General features: G+C 40.4%; 1 long non-coding RNA gene across 1 annotated transcript in view; it reads left to right on the top strand.

Annotated features, from left to right (window-relative positions):
- LOC119865540 overlaps positions 1–17,218 on the top strand; it is a 43,909-nt gene extending 26,691 nt beyond the window's left edge. Inside the window, exons 2-3 of the long non-coding RNA XR_005377364.1 lie at positions 3,683–3,848; positions 16,955–17,218. This is a non-coding gene — a long non-coding RNA (uncharacterized LOC119865540). The remainder of the gene's footprint in view (positions 1–3,682; positions 3,849–16,954) is intronic.
- Positions 17,219–18,051: the final 833 nt, after the last annotated feature.

Here is an 18,051-nt window from a genome sequence, read left to right as displayed (position 1 = left end):
TTGGGGAAAGTCAGCCATTGTGCTATTAAGCTTTTAACTGATTAGATGAGGCTCATGCACATTATGGAGGGTAATGTGCTTTTCTCAAACTGGGAGTCTACCAATTTAAATGTTAATCTCATCCAACACCCCCCCCCCCCCCAAAAAAAAAAGAAAAACCACCACTTTCACAGAAACATTCAGAATAACGTTTGACCCAATATCTGGGCATCAGCCAAGTTGACACATAAAATTAACCACCGCAGGGATCCAGTCTTTGAAGCCCTGCATTGGTCAGTTCTTAGAAATGGCTGCCCCCAAGAAGGGAGGTAACCTTTGGGGAGGTAGCCCTTTGGAACTGAGTCCAGACTCCAGAGAGGGAGGCTCAGCTGTGAGCTCTCATCAGTCAACACTCTTGGCAGCTGTTGGAGCAAGTGCCTTGGTCCTTCATGTGGCTCTGGACAATACATCCCAGCCCCACTGTACCTCCTTAAGGCTGACTTAGGTCCTGTGCCCCTTGTGGTCACCCACTCTTCATTGGGCAATCATTCTCCTTACTGGTACCCACTCTTTTCGGGAACAGGAGCTGAGTCTTCTCACAGCCCAGGCCTGGGACACAACAATTTGTTATTTGGTTGTTTGGAGGACTTTCCTAGAAGGATGCTTCCACTTTCCCCACTCCCTAGTCAATATGAAAACATGGTGACTTCTTAAAACCAAGACAACATCCTGCCTTTTCTCTGTCTTGCCAACAGTTCTGATTTTTTAAAAAGAAGGCTTAAAATATTTTTGAACATGAAGAACCTAATCTTTCTGGAAGAAGCCACTGGTAGTAACAAGCTTCCCATAAAGAAATGACCTCTGACCTCAGTTGTTTTGTAGAGAGGCCTCAGCTGGGCCATCTCCTCCCTGAAGTGAAAGCTGCTAATGAGTTGCAGCATTCCAGAATGGAGGATGGTGGTGTCTTCTCCCTCCCTCCTTTCCTGCCCCCCCATCTGCCCCTCCTCCCTTCCTCTCTCTTCTCCAATTGCCTGGAATCAAATATATGAGATTCTAGCCAGGGGAGGGCAGAAGAAGGAGGAAAGAGAGCGAGCATAGTGAGTCCACTAAGAGATGGCCCACAGTTATTTGGTTGCAAGCAATATCCCAAGTCCCTTACTTTGGGGCTCCTCAGAGCACAGTCCATAGACCAGCATCATTAGAGAACCTGGTAGAATTTCAAATCGTAGATCCCACCCTCGTTCTGCTGAGTCAAAGACTGCAGATGAAGACCAGGAATCTGTGTTTTCATAAGCCCTGCAGGTGATTTTTGTGCATGCTTATAGGTGAGAAGCACTGTAAAAGCTCTTTCTTTTCAACCGCACTTTGAATGTAGCTTCAGCAGAGTGGGCAACTGGCAATCTTTCAGAGAATTTAGGGAACAGGTAAATAAGCTCCCCCCATCTCATGCAGAAGTCATCTACATCCCACAGCATCTACTGCCTGTGCCTAAAATCCCTTCATTAGAGCAAAACTGTAGGCCGCCATTTGGTCTCCACGAAAATGCACCATTCTTACTCTTTTAACACACCACTACTTCTACCTTTTGCTTTTCCTTTTTCCTCTTCAAGGAAAAGCTTTTGAAGAGAATGTTCAGACTCAATGGAAATGGCAGAGAGTCCAGAAACCAGTGTGGGTGGTAGCCATGATGGTGGTGCAAGCTATTTTAGACTCGAGATGTTCACATCTCAAGGTCCTGGTCATAGGAGACAACTGACCTGAGCTTATTGGTCACATACCTAAGGACTGACCCACTGTAGCCACTGACAGTAGGCCACATCATTCTAGCATCTGTCTAGACCCCAAGGACACTGGAGTCTATGACCTTGCATTCCATGTTAGTCTGTTTTCTTAATAGTAAGAAAATTAGCTTTTAAAGTTCATTGTATCTTCTGCTAAGTAAGAGGAAAGCCACTAATTTATACTTCAGTTTCCCTAAGTGTTTTGCGAGCATGCAGGGTCTTGTGTGCCTAGTGGTTTTAAATAAAAATGTTATGGAGGTTGGGAACACATTCCCCATAGCCTCCCAGTGCCAAGCTTCTTGGACCTGCTCTTTCCAGCAGAGTGGAGCCTGAGAGCAGAACTCTGAAAGCAGCTGCCCTTGCCTCGCCCACCAGCATCCAGGTGTAGCCATTGTCCAGAGGGCCTCAATTAATACCCAGCATGGTGCTGGTACTTAAAAATGATAATTTCTAGAATTGTGATGATTTTTTCCCCACATAGCACAAACTGAATAGGAAAATTACTGCCCACCAACAGAGACTTGAGAAGCTTTGTGTTTCAAGGGCTCCTTCTGAAGAATGTTAGTTTTTTTTTTTTAAAAATAGGGATGCAAAAGCCATTTGAGAAAGTGTGAACTAAGCTTGTCCAAAATATGCAGCCAGGTCAGGTGTTTCAAATTCAGAACTGTGAGCCAGGAATTAGGCCTTGAAGATTCTCTTCTTGCCGCCCACCCTCCGTGTCCCTGGGCAATGTCCCTGGTTTTCCTTGGATGAAAATGACAATTATCAGGCAGTCTGAGAGGTAATTTTGTAATGTTGCTATGAGACCACTTTAACGCTCTGTTTGAAAACTTACTCTAAATGGTGCTTTAGACTGTTATGGGGCAAAAGGATTTGAGTTATTTGAGAAAGTAGTTTCTAAAAAAATAATATAGGAAGTAATCTGTAAAAGGCAGGATGCTGAAGGTTTGCCAGAGGACATCTCAGCTCAACCTAGGTGGGAAGAGGAGGTAGACAGAGTGGAGACATAACTTCACTTATGGTTGTGTATTTACATTATATCATGATATAAGGAAGCTTATGTTCTTTTTTTAAAGATTTATTCATTTATTTGAGAGAGAGAGAGAGTATGTGTGTGTGTGTGAGAGAGAGAGAGAGAAAGAGAGAGAACATGGTGAGGAGGGGCATAGAGAGGGAGAAATAATCCTAAGCAGGCTCCACATAGAGCCTGATGCAGGGCTCTATCTTGTGACTCTGAGATCATGATCTGAGCCGAAATCAAGAGTTGGATGCTTGACCGAGTGATGGAGCCACCCAGGTGCACTAGAAGTTTATGTTCTTATGCTGATGATTTGGAGGCAGTCACTGAAGCAGCCTTCATTCAATGGAGCAATGAGCTCCAAATATCCTTCTGCTTGTTAGAGGCCTACAGCTCCCTCTCAGAGATATTTCTGAGCACACTGCCTTGTGCAGACAGGACCCCAACCTCACAGGCCTCATGGGCTACTAAGGAGTAGGGGAGCCCTAAAGATCTTCCTAGTAACCTCCTAAGTATAGTATTAGCCTTGTCCCCTCATTCTTAGTTCCCAGGCCTACTGAGGAAAGGCAGGAGGACCACAGAGCCTATTGTTCCCTGTTTCTCTGGAGCACCTAGAAGTTTCCAAATTAAGTGAGATGGCTTAAGATGGTTATTATACAGGGTTTCTAAGAGAAGTAGAACCAAGAAGATATCTATATATCACTATATATTTCAACTGGAACTTACACAATCAGTTCTCTTGGTTCTCTAACTGTAGATCTTGAAATTTCCCAGCCTCTATCATCATGTGATTCTTGATAATAAATCAAATTTATTCTTTATAATAAATATATATATATACATATATCACTATATACACATATAAATTATATATGTACACATTTACATATTTATTTTTTTATAGGCATCAGATCAGATAATTCTGGAGGCTAAGTCTCAAGACCCAGGAAGCTACAGTCTCAAGACCCAAGAAGAGCTAATATTTCAGTTCAAATACAAAGGCAGCAAAGACTGATGTCCAGCTCAAACCTCTGACTAGGCAAGAGGGAGTCCCTGTTACTCATAGAAAGGTCAGAATTTTGGTTCTATTTGAGCCTTCAACTGACTGGGTGAGGCCCACCCATGTGAATTCAGTCTACCAATTCAAATGTTAAACTCATCCAAAAACACCCTCACAGAGGCACCCAGAATAATGCTTGAATGAGTATCTGGGCAGCTGGTGGCCCAGACAAGTTCACACATAAAATTAACCATTACAGGTGACTTTGAGTATTGATTCCATCTTTTTTATTGGTTTCTATTTGAAACTCCATTTTTGACAATGACTGGGCTAGAAACTATTTAACCAAAGAAGTTTAACCAATCACTAATATGTTTTATATTGTCACATGCTGGCTCACTCCCACCAAGGAAAAAATTATATCTTATGTAGTATAAAATTATAAAATTAAAAATTTTTAATGTATAAAATTAAAATTAAAAATGTATATATTTTTTCTGTTTTCAAATAATGAAAATATCATCATTTTTAGATGTGAGTATAGGTGCCAACTATCTTTTTTTGGGAAGAGTGTCCTTCATTCTGAAATTAGAGCCTTCCTAATTTTTTGTTTCTTTTATTAAACGATGACAACAAAAGATAATAGGCATTTTATTACCATCTGCTAATCTCCCAAATGTCTTCAATTTTTACTAGTATGAAAATAAAAAATAATGAAAAAACAGAAATGACAAAGATGTCAATAACAGAGGCACAAGAAAGATTAAAAAGACTTGGGTCTGAGGTAAACACAACCATAGATGACAAGGTTGCTGAACCCTGTCCCCAGGTTGACTCAATTCTACAGATGAACTATTCCACTCCTAGGAACATGCCAATAGGAATTCTTTCATATACACAGAAGAAAGTATGTATAAGATGTCTATAACATCATTGTTCATGCAACTAAACCCTGAAAACAACCCAAATGCCCATCACTGAGGATCGGAAAAACTATGGCATAGTCACACAATAATATAGCTGTCAATATAAAGGTAATATGGCTACAATTTGATGAATTGTGGAAATATTAAGCAGAAAAATTAACTCCCCAAATATTACATAAATTTGATTCTTTCTTTTAGAAAGATAAAAACAAATATATATACTGTCAAAAACTTTTGTTCTGTGCAAGTTCAAGTGAAGAGGATGAAAAGGGATTGGGAGAAAATATTTGCACACCACCCACCTGGCAAAGGAGTATTATGGAGAATATATGAAAAAGAAAACTAGCAAAATTCAATAGTAAAAAGCAAACAGTAAATTAGAAAGTGGACAAGAAAAAAAAAAGAAAGAAAATGGACAACAAACATGAAAAAAAAATTCTCTAAAGAGGGTGTATAGATGGCAAATAAGCACATGAAAAGATGTCCAACATCATTAGCTGTCAGGGAAATGCAAGTTAAAACCACCACTGTTATCAGTACACACGTATCAGAGTCGCTAAAATAAAAATAGTGACAACACCAAATGCTGGTCAGGATGCAAAAAAATTGGATCCCTCATGCATTACTGGTGGGAATGTAAAATGGTTTAGCCACTTCTGAAACCATGTGACAGTTTCTTTATAGAATTAAACATACAATTACTATGTAACTCAGCAATTGTACTCAGGAATGTATCCCTAAGAATGAAAATTTATGTTCACACAAAATCCTCTACACAAATGGTTGTCACAGCTTTATTTGTAATAGATAAAAACTGGAATCATCACAGATGGTTAATAAGTGTACTACTTGCACTCAATCCTTGTCTCAAGATCTGCTTTTAGAGATAACCAAACTAAGACACATATGAAGAAAACCAGCAGAAACCCAGGAAAGCAAACATAACAGACTGGTGGGAAAGTAAGTAATTCAGTGAATGTAACAATGTAAAACACTATGCCCCCCACAACACTCAAATTAATATTAACAGATAAATTTAACAAGATGTTGCAGCTAGGGGCACCTGGGTGGATCAGTTGGTTAAGCATCTGCCTTTGGCTCAGGTCATGATCCCAGGGTCCTGGGATCAAGCCTCACATTCATTCCCTGCTCAGCAGGGAGTCTTCTCCCTCTGCCCCTTCCCCTGCTCATGCTCTCTCTTCTGTGCGTGTTCTTCTCAAATAAATAAATAAAATCTTTAAAAAATAAAGTTGGTTAAAAAAAGATGTTGCAGATATAAAATGAAAACAAGCTGCTATTTAAATGGAACAATTAAGGAACAACAACAAAAAAGGTTTTCTGGAAGTTAAATTTGTGTGATTGGTAAAATATAAACAAAAAAAATGTAATAGTTGAAACTTGAAGATCATGTCTGGAAATTTCCCAGACTAGAGAGACAGAAGACATATTGCTTCACCCTCCGATAAAAAGAACAGTTAAGCACCACAGAGAATTAATCCAGGAGTTCTATTACTGCCTCCCCACAGATTTGCTTTCTTTCTCTGTCATTCACTCCTAAATATTGCATGATTGTCATGGTGCTTTTCTCTTAAGCAGTGAGTCATTTAGAACTGTGCCTTCTAGTGTCTAAATAGAAAGAATTTTTCTTTTCTTTGAAGGGTATATTTTGGTTGCTGATTGCTATTTTCATTGTATTTTGATCAGATTAATTGATATGTCTGTTACCCACTCTTTAAAACTGGCTGAGATTCCTGGGCATGTGGGCAATGCTTGCTTCTTAAGCATATGTTCCTAGTGTGATTAAAAGGAAGGGATAAGCACTAAATTTGGGTGCAGCGTTCTAAATGCCCATTAATCAAGTGTTTTCATTGTGTCAACTACTTATTCTAAATTTTTTTTGGTTAGGCTTAATCTATCAGCTTTTGAGAACAAAGTGTTTACTAGTAGCATCTCTGAATGTGGATTTGTTAATTTTTGTTTTGAAATTCTGTCAATTTTTCTGTTTTTCAAGTCAGTATCATTAGTTCTTTGTATTTGTTATATATTTTTTAAAGATTTTGTTTATTCATTCTAGAGAGAGAGAAAAAGCACATGCAGGGGAGGAGCAGAGAGAGAGGGACAAGAAGACTACAGGCTGAATGTGGAGACTGACTGATCTTACAACCCTGGGATCATGACCTGAGGCAAAATCCAGAGTTGGGCCTTAACCAACTGAGCCACCCAGGCACCCTGTTATTATGAGATGGAATTTTCCTTGTTATCATTATATATTATCTATATCTGTTAATGATTTCCACTATAAATTGTATTTTATCTGATATTGATTATTTTGGCTACGACTTGTTGGTATACATTTTCAAATCTTTTTATGTTTAACTTTTAGGTGCCTTTTGTCTTGGGGTCTGTCTTTTAGATAGCATATAACAAGATTTTGCTTGGTAAAATTTAGTCAAGGGATTTGTACTTCTGGGAAGATGGAATAGATATATTTTCCCCCGTTCTCTACCCCTAAGTACAACTAAAATCCCTTGACATTATGTATAAAACAAACATAAGAAGACTAAGAAAGAAGACCAAGTAGGGACTGGAGAACCCAGAGAATGACCCGGTGTTGAATTCTCCATGTTTTCATTTTGCCTAATTATATCCCAGATGGATAATGGAGAAGCTGGCACCTGGAAATATCAATGGAGACCAATGAAGCCCCAAGAAGAGCTTGCTTTCTCTAGACAAAGAGAAGGACAGAAAACTTTTAGACAATGACAATGCTACTCCTGCCAAACACCACAGAAAAAGCTATATCCCCATCTCTACCATTGCCAGAAAAGTCCCTACTCTTGTACTCTCAGAAGGTTGTTATGAGATGCTCCAACAGTCTTGGTGTCACTATGGGTCAGTGATTACCATGTACTTTTGGAGAAGGTCAAATGGGGAACCCAGACTTTAGGTTAGAAACTCCTCCCCTCCACACTGCCAATTGATATCACCTGGGTACCCTCTGCACCTGGCAATATTGAGGCACCTTTGTCCCTCCCCACTAGAGTGGTGTCAAGGGAGATATAGTAGGAAGTCAGCACTTTCACCCTTGCTCAGTAGTAATGAAGGTCCCCCTCCCTCCACCAAAGTCTGTGGAGTCCATGTGGACAGCCTAGACTACCACCCTCACCATGTAGTAACGAGGCATGTCTTCCTACCTGGGTGTCGTTGGAGGCTGACTGGAGAGCCTGGATTTCTAAACCCAACTGGAGTTAAGGAGACAGCATTCCATTCAGCCACCAGAGCTATGTCATCAGAGACCTGCTAAAACATGAGATTTAAATAAGATCTAGTCTCAAAAAATAGTACCCAAAATGTCCAGGATCAATAAAAAAATCATGTATATCATACCAGGAGCCGAGACTATCTCAAACTGAATGAGAAAAGTCAGTCAACAGATCCCAACACTGAAATTACACAGATGACTAGGTAAAATTATCTGTATCTGCCACCATAAAAATGCTTCATGAGCAATTATGGACATGCTTAAAACAAATGAAAAAAAAATAGTAAGTTTCAGCAAAGAAATAGAAAACAAAAACAAAGTGGAAATCTTACAACTGAAATGTACACTGACTAAAGTGAAAAACTTAGTAGTTGGTCTTAACAGCAGAATGCAGAGAACAGAGGAAAGAATTAGAGCTGCTGAAGATAGAACAAGAGTAATTGCCCAAAATGAACAGAGAGTAGACTGACAATAATGAATGAAGCCTCAAGGGTATGTGGGAGTATAACAAAAGATGTGACGTCCGTACCATGGCAGTTCCAGAAGGGAAGAGGCACAGAGTGGAGCTGAAAAAGTATCCAAAGAAATAATGGCTGAAAATCCCCCAATTTGGCAAAAGACATAAACCATTGATATTTAACATAATCCTTGAATTTTAAGCCACTGCAATAAGGACAGAAAAAGAAATAAAGGGCACAAATATCAGAAAAAAAGAAAATACAACTGCTTCTCTTTGCAAATACATGATGGTCTAAATAAGTACTAAGCCCACGGAATCTCCAAAGACCTCCCAGAACTACTAAGTAAATTTGGCAATTTCTTGAGATACAAGACCACACCCAAAAATCAATTTCATTTCTATATCCTCGCAATGTATATAAGGAAAACAAAAATTTTTAATGTCATACCATTTACAATTGCTCAGGCTACAGAATAATTAACTTAGGCTGAAATTTGATGAAACATATAGAAGACTGATTTTGGGGCAGCCCGGGTGGCTCAGCGGTTTAGCGCTGCCTTCAGCCGGGGGTGTGATCCTGGAGACCTGGGACCAAGTCCCATGTCAGGCTCCCTGCATGGAGCCTGCTTCTCCCTCTGCCTGTGTCTCTGATTCTCTCTCTCTGTGTCTGTCATGAATGGATAAATAAAATCTAAAAAAAAAAGAAGACTGATTTTGAAAACGATAAAGCACTCATGAAAGAAGTCAAAGAAAATCTCAATAAATGGGAGAAATATTCTGTGTTCATGGATTAGAGGAATCAATGTAGTAAAGACATAGAGTCTTCTCATCGATATAGAGGTTTAACACAATATCTATCAAAATCCCAGTAAGATTTTTTTTTGTATATATGGACAAGATTATTTTAAAATTGACATGGAAAAGTAAAAGAACTATTTAACATATGTTGCAGCTTCTTAATCCATCATATTTATGTCCAATCTCTCATCATATTTCCATCTGTTTATGTCTCTGTGCTGTGTCCTGGGTGGTTACTCCCCATGGCAGTTAACCAAACCCTGTTGGAGTCATAGGTTCTGAATCAGTTTTTGCATTTATTTCTCATAACAGTTATCAACACCTGAAATTATCTCATTTAGTTGTTTATAAGTTAATTTTCTGTCTCCCTTAAATAGAACATTAGTGGTCCCTGGGGGCAGCGACTCTTTGCTTTCTTCCATAGAGTGCCTGGAGCCATGTCTCGCAAAGTGTAGGCCATTGAGAAAATATATTTTCATTGATAATATACTCCTGAGGAAACAAATAATTCAGTGAACAAAATGGACTTTAAAAACATCCTTACATTTAACAGATATATTTGATAAGACGTGGCATCCATAAAGGAAGTATAGGTTGTTATAAGATGGAACAATCAGGGAACCAGAAAGGACCTCTTGAAAATTAAATACATAGTTGGCAAAATTTAAAAAAAATAAATAAATGATCTTGGAGGTTAATGCCAAGGAAATTTCCCCAAAATAGAGAGGAAAAAGACCCATCTTTTTACTCTTTGATAAAGAGAACAGATAAATACCGGAGAATCAGTCTAGAAGCTCTGACATCTAATAGATATGTTTTCCTTCAATATCATTTATGCAGCACTCCATAAATTTTGCCTTCTTTCATTCTTATTTGTCCTAAATATTTTATGATTTTCACATTGAATTTTTCTTCAAGCAATGAGTCATTAGAAATGTGTCTTTTAATGGTAAACATTAAATGTTTATTCCCCACCATCACCTATTTTTTCTCCCTGTACTGCCAGGAGCATGGGAATCAGGCTTATGCCCAAACTTGGCACAAATCCATGTTCTGGTCACTCACTAGTGACTATTTCTATTTCATTAGATGGCTTGGGAAGGATAAACAGGCAAGGATTTTCTGTCTTCATTCATGGGATAGATCATTATTTTCCTGGCTCCCTGTGATGCACAGGACATGAGGCTCAAATCCCAACCCATGTGATCATAAATCCACATCTTAAAAGTACTGGCACTCAGTGTTAGGAGAGGAAGAGGGACAGGAAGAAGATAGAGGTGATCTCCATAGAATTTTCCTTTGGTGTGTCTTCGATCTGTTCATTTCATGTATTGACTTTTATGCATCTAGGGTACTCTTACCTTTTGAAACAAGTTTCTGTGAATGCATTTTGGGCTGTGGTTTCCTTTCTCAATCCAATTCCATCTGTCTTTTATATCATTCAGATATGCCTCAGAATTTCTGGTCCACCTGGCACTCTTTGTTCCCTGGTATTTCCATGGATTTATTCTTTCAAAAATATCATTTCTCTCATTTCTAAAGATTTTGCAAAGAAAGGTGAGGCTAGCACAAGTTCTCAAGCTGTTATACTCTGAATATTTTTGCTATTAGTGAAACCTTAAAAAACATATATCATCTTTTTCTTTAAAAGGGAAAAATACTAGTAAAATGTTATCCTGGAAAAATGTAATGTAAGTCACTATATGAGAACATACGTGGGGCTTGAACTCATAACCCTGAGATCAACCCCCGAGCTGAGATCAAGGAGCAGATGTTTAACCGACTGAGTTACCCAGGTGCCCCAAGAACATCCAATTTTTCAAAGAAAATTGATACAAAGAGACTTGTCTTTCCAGATATTAAAAGATATTTTAAAACCAAGTCAACGATAAGAATGTGGTAGGACAAAACAGATAGATCAATGAAGTAGACATCCAGATGCAGAATTTAGTATTTAATAATGTTGGTATTTTAAATCATTAGACAAAATATTGTGTAGACACAAACAGCTGACCATTTAATAATGTTTGGGTAGGAAAGAACTTTTCTAAGCAGACACTACATCCAAAAACCCAAAATGGAAAACTGGTAAGATTTTATGAATGAAAAATAACATTTTCAGTACAGTAACAAAAATCATAGACTTAAAATGTAATTAGTAAACTAGGAATGTTCCTGCAGAGGTGCTTGGGTGACCCAGTCAGCTAATTGCTCGACTCTTGATTTTGGACCACGTCATGATCTCAGGGTGGTGGGACTGAGGCCCACGTTGGGTTCCACACTCAGTTGAGAATCTGTTTGGGATTCTTCCTCTCCTTCTCCCTCTGCCCCTCCCCCAGCAATTGGTGCGTGTGTGCGTGCTCTCTCTCTCAAAAAAAAGAAATATTCTTGCAGTATGGGTAATAAACAAAGGGTTAATTAGCGTCATTAATATTTAAATATTTAGATAAGCACTTTTGAATAAAATGGGTAAATGCCATCAACAGTTCAAAAAAGAAGAAATACAAATAACTAATAACACAAAATGCTATCCTTTGTATGGAAAATAATATTTATATACTATTATAAAATGTTTGGATTGGCAAATACTAGCAAGAATAAAATACTCAAAGGTAACATGGGGGTGTGTGGTGCCTATATACCTGCTGCTGGGAGTATAGATATAACCTATAGGGGAGGCAGTCTGATCTGATTGTGTCGCTATATTTCATCTGGATGTTTTATTTCTAGGAACTTATTCTAAGAAAATAATCAAAAGGACAAAGATGTATATCTTTATAGGTTTAGCATAGCATTATTTGTAGTAGGGAAAATGTGTAACAACCTATGGATCCACCAGTAGGGAAGTGGTTAAAGCACTGGTTGTCAAACATGGATGTGTATGGGGTTTTTCCCACCAAGGGATGTTTCATGATGTCAGGAGACATTTTTGATTGATACCCTGGAGGAGAAAGGAGTGCTACTGGCATTGTATGGGCAGAGATCAGGGATGCTGTTAAATATTCCACAATGCACAGGACAACAGACAACTATCCACCCCAAATATCAACAGTTTTGAGGGTGAGAAACCTTGACATAAATGATGGCACATTCATGGAATGAAAAACTTTTTGTCTATTAAATACGAGGCTGTTCAATGAAATTGTTCAACAATTCCATTTGTTGAAAGATAGCCAGAAAATATTGTGAAGAAAAAGCTACTGGTTATTAATCAGAGGCCACAAAACAGAGTTAGACTAAATGGTGGTTGGGACAGTTAAGCTATCTGGTTATATCCAAACATTTATTGTCTCCAAATTTGCTCTAGATAGTGTATCATCTTTTTATAAGTAATTGGTAACTACCAAATACTTATAAGTAGTTGTCTTAGTAAGGAGACCTTCCTTAATAGCTTCTATTTCTAGATCACCTAGCTTTTGCTGGTATTGTGCTAGATGGCTTATTTCATTTTCTTTTCTTTTTAAAAATAGCCTTTCCTTAGTATCAAAGTAGTACAGGTAAATTGTACAAAATCAGAAAATATGGATAAGCAAGCATTTAGTAATTAAGACATTCTCACCACCAGGGTGAAAATATTGCAGCATGCTGGTGCATACCCTTCCAGATCTTTCCTTGTGTACGTGTTGCATATATATGTAATAAAGGAAATCATGGTATTTTGTTAATGTCCTTTTTCGGGTTACAATCTACACTATTATAGTACATTTTTGTGTCATCAATATCCAGGTCATATTCAAACTTTTCCAAATGACCCAATCATGTCATTGACAGTTGATTTATCCTAAAAAAAAAAAAAAGAGAGAGAGAGAGAGAGAGAGACAGGAAAAAAAACCCAAATTCATCACCATTTGAAATGGCTATTTTGAAAATTGGTAATTAAAGGTGAAGATGTCAGCAGTTATAAGCTTTAGGAGCTGAATTTTGGGGGTAACTAGAAAGCTGTAGTGGATGAAAGAAAGCGTGACTTTACCTGGGTGCTCACTGAGTCTGAATTCAGATCTGAATCTCTTGGACACAGTAGGAGCTCAATGAATGAGAATTGACTACTAATGAATGCTGACCACTCTCTTCTGAGTAAGACCCATGGAAAAACAGACCTAGAAACCATGGTCAAGTCAAACTCTGAAGAACCAAACTGTCCATTTCCTACTTGGCCTACAACTGAGAAACAATTGATGTTTTAAGGATCAGGTTTGTGCCATCTTCTGACTGTAGCATTTGAGACAATCTGTGAGTCAGAACTATAGGCTAGAAGCAACAGAAACTGCTTCCCCTTAACTTAATGCCTGAGTTGAGTTTCTCACAGCTGAATTGAGCAGCTCACAGAAGACACTGGAAGACAAAGAGCCAACAGGAATAGTCTGCCCATGAGACCCCAATTGCTGGACACTTGGTGCCTGCTCTAGTGGGCACCCCTACACAGCCCACATATGTTGCCATGTCTGGCATTCACTCAATTCTACCCATTTACATGGAAAAACCTTCAAAAGACCCATCCCTTTGTATTACTCTCTAGATTCAAAATCCTAGGGATCCCTGGGTGGTGCAGCGGTTTGGCGCCTGCCTTTGGCCTGGGGCGCGATCCTGGAGACCCGGGATCGAATCCCACATCAGGCTCCCTCCATGGAGCCTGCTTCTCCCTCTGCCTGTGTCTCTGCCTCTCTATCTCTCTCTGTGTGACTATCATGAATAAATAAATAAAATCTTTAAAAAAAATATTTAAAAAACAAACAAACAAAAAAACAAAATCCTAGCCTTGAAGACCTGATTTGCCATGTTTAGGCCATGAGCCCATATTTAGCTGTCAGGAGACATGGAAAAAGAAATATTTCCCCAATTTCCATAGCAGGAAGTGGGGTTGCCTCCCACCCACCCTTCTTTGGATGGACTCTGGGCAAGCAAAATGGCAGCCTCCTGCCTCCGTCCTTTAGAGACAAATCCTTCAGAAGTAGTTTATGTGTGATTAACTGTCCCTATTATGAAAATGAACCCATATTTTTTTTTCTCCTCTATTCCTGGTCGATGTTCCATTGCTTTCATTGTATAGATGAAAAAGCTGAACCTCAAAGCTGAGCAAAGTGTCCCAGATCCCTCAGCAGTCACTGGCAGAGGCAAGATTTGAACTCAGATCTTCAGAGCTTTTCCCATTACACTGCAATATGGTAATGCCTGTGGTGAGGGAAGCAAAAGAGGGGGAGGGATTGCCAGAGATCCACTGCAGCAACCTCGTGCCAAGCCTGGGAAGCAGTACCCTGCAGTGAGTCACTGTACCATTGTGGATTTGTTTTCCCGTTCATAGTTCATAGCACAGGGAAAATCAGGAACCTTCTGCTTCCTGCACAGCAGGGAGGCTGGACGAGAGCTGATGAGGAAGGAGATACTCTGAAAATGAGAATGTTTAAAGCCACTTCTCAATAGTCACCACCAGCACCAGACCCTTTGAAACTGCATGAGTGTTATCATCTTGGAGCATTTTCCCTTTCTTTAGTATCCAGCTTTTTCTGAAGCACATTCTTTTACATTCTTAGAAAATGCAGACTTGCAAAGTGAATCCAGTAAGGAAAACACATGGTATTTTCAGATCCAATATAATTTATTATGGCGTCCCTGTAGCATGGACACAGCCCCAGACCAGGAATTTTGCCTGTATAAATTATTTTCAAAACAATTCTTCAGAAACAATGACACCACTAGCTCACAATGGGGAGTGTTATGCCCTCTCACAGAGTAGAGAATAGCATTACTTTGTGGTAGAATTGTTGTCGGTCCCAGACACCCCTAGAGGGAAACACAACCCTCCCCTCATTAATGAGACCCTGCTGGAGGCATCAGGCATCGGGGTGCCTGCGTCTGACTGTGAGGTCTGCTGGAGTTGATGTTGGTTGCCACACCCTGGCAGGCATGGGGTCCAGGAGCCTTTCAGGCCTGGAGTGCAGGTGATGTGGGGACTAGTCTCTCCCTGGTTACTAAGGAGTTGGGAGATCTGACCTGAGTTCTTTACTTCCCTGGGATTCCACTTCCCCGTCTGTGAAATGGGGATATTTGAGCATTTCTCAAGGTGTAAAGTCCAGTGGAAGGAATCGAGCCTACACAGTCAGGTCAGTGAATTGCCCCAGCATGTGTGAGCCGAGAAACCATGCCACTTTGCAGTAGGACGGAGCAGAACTTTCCTGGGGGAATGAGAGGGAAGTGTAAGGGAATGTTCATTAACTGCCCCGTATGGACAGATGGCACTTGGTAAGCTTCCCGGGAAGCCACTGTGAGCAGCCCACTCCACACCCCGCCGTCAGGCCCCACTCCTGTGACACCCCCAGGGGGCCAGGAGCCTCTGCGAGCCCATGGGCGTCAGGAAGCCCTGCTTCTCCCGGCACAGTGGTACCCTCCATGGGCTCTGATACAAGCTCTTCTGCATCTTCTCTGCTCTTCCCCCTGGGGCAGATGCCAGAGCTTGGAACTTGGTGGCCAAGCCTTTGTTGGTTTAAAAATGTATTTCAAGAAGAAGATAAAAGGCAAATGATGGCAGAAAACACTCCTTCAGGAAATTTTTATGGTTTCTCTGGAATTCTTTGAAGCAGAGACCTTTCTTGTAAAGGGCATGAGGTCAGAGAGACACTGTTTGACCAAAGAGAAAGGGTGATTTGTTCTACAGACCAGATTTGTGTTCCACGTGGGGGCTGTGTGGGAGACCCAGCTCGTCCTCCCCAGGCTCAGTTTTCTCATCTGTAAAATGAAGAGGAGCCTAGCACAGTCCCCATGGGTGGCCGGTAGGGGACATGTAACCTGGCATTCACATGTGCATGCTTCACAAAAACAGTGAGTCTGTCTAAGAGAGAGAGAGAGAGAGAGTTATTTAAAACCAAAACTGACTTAAGCAACTTCTGCCTTTTAAGGGATGGAGCGAGGGCAAGGCAGCAATGCCTGTATTCCTGGGCACATAAATCTCTATACTGCTCCCTTCTACTTATGGAGGGGACCAGGGCTGAGGGTGGGGAATGGAATTTCAGAGCCTCTGCCAGGTCTTCTGAGCTGCCCAGGACCCACAGTAGATGTGCTCTGTTTAGCAGACACTGAATGTCTGTATGCAACACATCCCTGGGGCCAAATAGAGGCCAAAAGAGAACTATTCTACAAATAAAGAGTAGATAGAAGCCAGCAGGAGAGGATTTATACCCAGTGGCAAAGTTTCACCTGTAGAGCCAAGCACAAAGAGAAATTTCCAATGGCAGGGTGACCCAAAGTTCCAGGAGAACAGGAATGCCTGATATTCATTTTTAGGTTGTCTAAGTTCTGTAATGTAATCCTTCTCCCCGTGCAAACCTTCAGCAAAGTCGGCTCTGCACAAAGATGCTTTGTGTGAATAAATGCAGGAGAAATCAAAGAAAAGGCATCTTTTTCTTTTTCTTTTTTTTTTTTTTCATGTCAGAAATTGGAGCAGGGAGGAGAAAAACCCACCGCAGGTAACATAGAAGTAGGGACAAGACTTGCTGGAGGTAGCCCTGGTGATGACCCCAGGAATTGACAGAGTGCTTGTAGCAGAACACTGGGCTTCCTATAGGAAGAGATGGGATGGGATGAGCACTGGGTGTTATACTATATGTTGGCAAATTGTATTTAAATAAAATATTTTTAAAAAATAAAAATAAAACCTCCAAAAAACAGTATCAAACTGTATGGAGAGCATAGTAGTCATCAGAGCTGTTTGCAAATGTTCCATGTCTTTTTCCTTCCAGACACAGGATAAAATTGCATTTCTCTGCTTGTTTGAAGTTAAATTGGTCATGGACATGCCTTGGCCCATGAAAAGCATGTCCCTTGCGGGCAGGAGCTGCAAGAACCAGCGTGCGCCTTCTCCGTTCTTTTTCCTCTGCCTCAGTGACTGACAACAAGAATAACTGCTCTATCACTCTGGGTCCTCAGTGAGGACATCACCAATAAACTTTGACCTTTCTTGGCTTGTTTTGAAAGCAGTTGAAATTTGAGGAAGGGGGCGTTGTTATTTCTGCATAACCTAGCCCGTCCTGAAAAATAAGAACATTCCTGCAATGCCCTGCTTGTTGTTAGGGGACACTGAAGTTTAGACAGGAGCAGTGACTGCCTTGGAGCATCAGAGACCTTGCAGGAAATCTGTAGCTAGGACCCAGCTTTCCTGCCTGCCCCCAACAAGCAGCTACCCAGAGCCTGAATGTTGTACCTAATGGGAGTATGGATGGATGATGCCCAGCCTTCTACTTTCAGGTACTGATAAGAACAAGATCCAAACAGCATGAGCTGCTTCAGGGAATAGTCCTCAGACTTATGTTGCTGCCTCCTGCTCTGGAGGGTGCTCCACTGATGCATACCCTCTCCCCTGGCTTCTCCACGCCTAGTGCACCTGGTCTGAGAATGCACATGGCTTCTTGACGACGGTCAAGGATTTGTCAACCCTCTTTAATATCATTCTGCCTTTGCCCTTGGACCTTGTTGTGTTTCTGGTTGATCAGGGTAATGGCTTAAGTCAGAGCCACCATAATTCTGGATAACAAAAATCACAAAATTTCAGAGGCATTCCCCAGTAAGTACTTATTGCTCATGCATCTGTCTTACGCTCTTCCTGGGAGAGTGGTCTAGCATGGGAATCTCATTCTCCTGGGATGGCAAAGGTACCAGAGACCCAAAAGAAGCAAGTAAGGCTGCTGGAGGACTACACTCTACTCATTCATCTTTCTAGTGGCCAAGGAAGGTCCTTGGCCAAATACAAAGTCTGGAGGTGAGAAAATACACTCACTAAGTCACATGGCAAATGATATGGATACAGGAAGGGTTGAGAATTGGGGCAATTAATGCAATT

This window comes from Canis lupus, chromosome 24 (assembly GCF_011100685.1).
Source record: "Canis lupus familiaris isolate Mischka breed German Shepherd chromosome 24, alternate assembly UU_Cfam_GSD_1.0, whole genome shotgun sequence".
NCBI classification, from domain to species: Eukaryota; Metazoa; Chordata; class Mammalia; order Carnivora; family Canidae; genus Canis; species Canis lupus.
The sequence above is the reverse complement of the archived record's forward strand: the minus strand, read 5'-3'. Positions and strand labels throughout refer to the sequence as shown.